This window comes from Anas acuta, chromosome 4 (assembly GCF_963932015.1).
Source record: "Anas acuta chromosome 4, bAnaAcu1.1, whole genome shotgun sequence".
Classification (NCBI taxonomy): Eukaryota; Metazoa; Chordata; class Aves; order Anseriformes; family Anatidae; genus Anas; species Anas acuta.
In genome coordinates, this window is record NC_088982.1 from 40,883,918 (window position 1) to 40,889,436 (window position 5,519).

The following is a 5,519-nucleotide window of genomic DNA, read 5'->3' on the forward strand; positions in this document are numbered from 1 at the left end:
CCAAAATGCTGGCTTAGTAGAAGTGTTATAAATGTACGAGAACAACTGGAAAATGTATACAGAGATACTGATCTCATCACAGGATGTATATACCTTATAATACTGACAAATCTCCAGGCTCAGGCAAGGCGAAACATCTATTTTAAGGCACAGCCCAATAAAGCCATGGTCATAAGTATCAGGCATAAACATTTTGTTCTGTGAAACTAAACTTTCTAGTTTTCTTTTTTTCTGGATTCACCCCTCCTCAACTTTGTATTTGTCTTTAATGACGATTTACATTTGGTCCTCAGTTATTCCTTCAAATGTTATCTATAAAATATATCCAGAAGATCTGATAGCATGAACATCTTTGGTATTTGATAAGTGTCTATTCTTGAACAAATTACATTCTTTTATGGGTACCCTTTACAAGACACATGGATGATATAGGAAGAAGGAGGCAGCAGAAACCCTTAAGTTTGAGAGGTGATTTCTACCCCTCATATAAAGAAACTGCAATAAAAATAGGAGATTTATGATTCAATTTACTCCTTCATTAAGCAGCAGACATTGTAAGTGTCAGCCAATGGCTGTAAGAATTTCAGTATTGGTTCTGCCTAGTGTCTCATTAAAAACAGATAAAAACCAGCACTCTAGCTTAAGCCAAACCTGTTATTTTTAAAAATGAAATATGCTGTCATATTTTTACAAATTAGAATACGTACCTATTTGGATGAATGTGCAGCTACTGAGAACTGTAAAAATATCATAGTGAAAAACCCGTTAAGTCAGGTGCGTGTAATATGCAGTGAAGTACAATGCTTAATATTTTTACCACCTGGTGAATCTTTTCTCTCCTGAGAAAGGTGTGCTATTTGACACATCTTCGGGGGCAGATTCAATGAAGTATGCATTGTCGTCTGCCATAGCCTCACAGCTGATTTCCACAGTTCATATTCTGTCTAATTTCTGAGTCACAAATGACCTTGCAGCCAATCTACTTTTATTATTTTGTCAGATAACTGGGCTGATGTATAACTCTGATTCTATAAACAGGCTATTTCCTCATCAGGAATCTGAACTTTATCAAATGTATCATTTATCAAAGGAAGTTCTTTATACAGACATGGCTTTTTTGTCTTGTTTTGTTTTAAGAGCAGTTTGTACTTGAAAAAGAAGTTCACCATTGCGATTTTTTCCCCTGAAAATAGTATATATCATTGCATATGAATTCCTACATAATGCCACATTTTCATATGAACACACTCAAGTTGCATTTGTATTGCAAATGTATGCAGGCAAGATAGTCATTTGCACAAGTGAAATAGATAAAGGATTGCACAAATTCATGTCTTTTGGCATAACTTATTTTGATTCTCTGTATGTAAGCATCTAGCCTGACACATCCTAAATATGATGCAGTTTATGCTGACTTTAAAATCTGGGACACTTACCATGAACCTTCTGTGCCGTACAAAAGCAAAAAAAGAGATATGGAGCCCCCAAAAGTTCACTTTTAAGATTGTCAAAAGGACTTGGAAAATTTCTGCACTTCTTACCAGTGAAACGTAAGTTTTTGGCATATACATTGCCTCTGGGTACTTGCTGTGAAAGTCTAGGTAGAGTAAACCCTTCTGACCTCTGTGGGACTTTACTGACACAGTTCTAAATTTCACAGAGACACAAGTGAAGAAGAATCAAGGGGTGTCTAATGCACAGCTAAGTTTTCAGTTGTCCAAATATCATTCTAACTACCATTGGCACTTTCTTTAGAGTATGCAATGAGATAAACATCAGCAGGAATAGTAAATGTAGCAACAATAATCAGTTGCTCATTCACATAATTGAGACTGGACAGAAAGAGTGTATGAAGATTTGCCAGTTAATAAAAGTGGATAAAAGTACTGAAAATATATATATATATTCATCACAGTCAACCAGCTGAACCCCTTACTGAGAGTATTTAATAAAGAAGGCAGGTTTACCTTGCAAAGAAGCCTGAGTCTACGTACAATGTTTCAGACAAACTAACCCCGAACCATACAGAACCACAAAGATTTCTTACTCCTGGAAAATTCCAGCGGCAGGTATGGTCTATCAGTTTACCTCATACCTCACTCTTTTAATATGTTAACTTTCTGGCCCTGCAGTCCACGCTTTTGTCTTTTAATCCCAACAGAGGCCTGATTCCTCCTTAAACTTTTCAGCGTCTTGGCCCAATACTCAGGCAGCTTTAGTGCCAGATTACTGATGAGGAGCTACCTAGGTCTCCCAGAGGCCACTGCTGAACTGCAGCCTTTAATGATGGTTGGTTGTTAATAGCCACTTATTTGGCTGAAACTAAGGTTACCACTCATATTCAAGGTGGTTACTACATAAGTTTTCTGAACCCTACCATGATCTCTGCAAGTGCCTCTGTCACAGCAATGGAAAACTAATACTGAATTAGTAATAAAGTCACGTTCAGTCAAATGTTGCTCCTTGCATTGGCAAATATATATATATATGTTATACATGCAAAACTGAATCGTGACAGATTATACCCACAGAAAACAGCTCTTTCAAATCCGAGCTTCTCTGCTCAGAAATAAATAATTGCATTGTGGTAACAGGTTTTACCATCAGTAAGACACTGAGGCCACATGCTGTGCTGTCTTGATTTCTGGATAAATAAACCTGTGCCCTGTTGTTTTTTCGATGAATAAGCCTTCGGGACATGTGACAGTGTATGACTGGAACACAATGATTCAACACTGAGGCATTTTTAATCACCACTTTGAAAATTAAAATAATTAATGCTTGGTAAACATGTAATTGAACCTTACAGTGCTCTCCAGTACCTTGCTACTACTATGCATACTTCGCAGATACCAGCCCTGCAGTTAAGCAAGCTGCTTGCTGCCACCAGTGGACTTGATATCAGAGCCACGATTAGCACTCCAAAGTTCATGACTCATGGCACAGTTTCATTTTACAGTGAAACTAATCTAACAGCAAGCTGTGACTGAAAACGGAGGCCTGTCCGCCAACTCCCCCATGCCTCTGCTGCCCATCTTAAACTAGATTTAGCAGACTTGCAGCAGCACAGCCATGCCACATGCTCAGCACCAGATGCCTCGAACCTACTGCAGTTATACGGGGATCCTACCTCTCAGGGAGACTAAATTACGTGCTATGTGGCTATCTCCAGACGTCAGCAGCAAGTCCGACGTGTTAGACTTGTTCATATGGGTGGAATAAGGAATGGGCAGATGTTGTGTCTAGAGCCTTGCCAGCCCATAGGGAGGCCCTGCAGGAGAGCCACATTTTCCTTACCTAGAAAAGGTTCTGCTAGAAAACAGCCATCTCAAACATAAGGTGTAAAATGTCTGTAGGCTGACAGGATATCTTTAGCCCAGGGCTCTTAGTAACAGGTTTCCTTTCTGTCTTACTTTCTTTAAGATTTTTGAGTTATTAAGCCATTGTCTACCTTACTTTGTTATTTGTGCTGTTTTACAGAAAGAGTAATTATTGTTCAGAATTGTTAATAATCTTTGATGAAACATAAGTGTTTTTTTCCTTACTTTTTCAGAGTAAACATTTTAAAACGTTTTACTGACTGAAGAATTCACTTGTTTTCATTTGGTCATAACTTAGTAATATATTGATATAATGAAGTTTAATTTCATTGAGAACAGAGGAACAGTTTGTGTTCCAAAATTTAGCTCATATGTATATATTGGTAATTGCATATTTAATGGTCAGGCTGTAATTAGGATCATTCCCACAGCTCAGGTTATTTTTAGCTCTGAAGTCATACACATATGCAGTGACTCAACCATCCATTGTAACTCTTAACCACTTGTTTGTCATTACTAGTTCTATGACTGGAAATACGTTAATTAAACGAAGAGTACAAATACTTGGTCACCTGGGTGCAAAAAGGAGTCTCCATGTTCCTACATTAGAGTTACCTTCCCTCTCTCCAAACTATATGACTCCGGCTATCAATTTCAGCTTTTCTTGGGTCAGGATATTTTCAGACCTTTCTGTGGCTATCTCTGGAGAAACTGCCTCACCCACATGGTGATCCAAGCAACAGGTAGAGTTCTCCCACCCATGGCCATCATGTAAACCAAAGACAAAGCACTGAAGACCCGCTCAGACCTTTGGTCTCCCAGCTCACAGAAACACTTGATCCTGCCGATCTGTAGCTGCTCATGTTTTCTGCTTTCCCTATCTTTTCATGTACCTGCAAGCCATCCACATTTCCAGATTTTCAGAAGGCCATCCCAGCTCTTTCACATTGGTTTCTGCTATTCATGGCAACTGCTCCTCTCATCATCATCCCTCTGTGGTGTGCCCCGTGAGCCTGCCACACCGCCTCACCTTTCTCCATTTCCTTTTGTTTCTCTTTCTCATACATCCTGACACATTCGGGCAACTCTGGAGCTGCCCCAACCTCCCTCCTTTTGTTCTCTATGTGATTCTCCCTCCACACGATGTCTCACTTTACCCTTTGTCTGTATGTACCTCTGGCATCTTGATTTCAAGCCCTCTTACTTTCAGAGTTCTGGCTGCACTCCTGACTGGACTGCTCTCCCATTCTGGCTTCAGAAGATACCATCAATAATTCTAGAGGAAAACAAAAAAAGAGATTGCATGATTGGACTTGAGAAAAACTAAAAAATCCTGGTGTAGACCACGTAGCGTGCTTCACAGGTATACAAGCTACGTAACCCAGCACCTTCTTTGAGGTCAATTTTTTATGGGTATTAAGTACAAAGTCCTTTCGAAAATAAAAAGTTGAGAGATGTGAATACAGGAAACGTTACAAAGATAATTTAGGTAATTAATAAATTGGTGGTAATATTATCTGATACTTCTAACTACCTCAGAAACATCCCTAGGCCAACACAACATGTACAGGAACGCGATGACTCCGCCATGGCAATTTTTCTTGTGTGTTGAGACTTGTAGAACTGTTATGGGCACGAGGAGCAAACACAACACGAGTGTGGAGGAGCCGAGTTACGGCTGTGCGAGCAGTTTAAGGGCACGTTTGGAGTGTTTTATAAACGGTGTAGTCGATCTTTAAGCTAACTCTGAACTTCCTGACTCGATGCTTTGTGTTTTTGACATCTGCAGCACTTAAGGCTTTGTGCTGGTGTTTCTCTGAGACAGCGGAGCGCTCCCTTCCCCTCCGCTCCCACAGCGGCACCAGGACCCCCTTAGCCCAACGGCCGCCATAACGGCGGCGCCGCCATTACGCCCCCCCACTGAAGCCCCGCCCCCGGCCGCCATCACGGCCGCCCCCGCCGCCGCGCGGCCCCGCCCCTTGCCGCCCGCCGCCCTCCATTGGCCGGTGCGGCGGGGGGGGGGCGGGGCGGCCACGGCCTTTGCGCCGCGTCCGGCCGTTGCCGCCGCCGCCGCCGCTTCCCGTTTGCGCCGCGCCGCTTCCGGGTCGGAGGGAGGGAGGCAGGGAGGGGGGGCGGGGGGCAGCGTTCGGCGGCCTCCGTTGGGGCCGCGGCGCCTGAAGGGGGCCGGGGGCGGGGGGG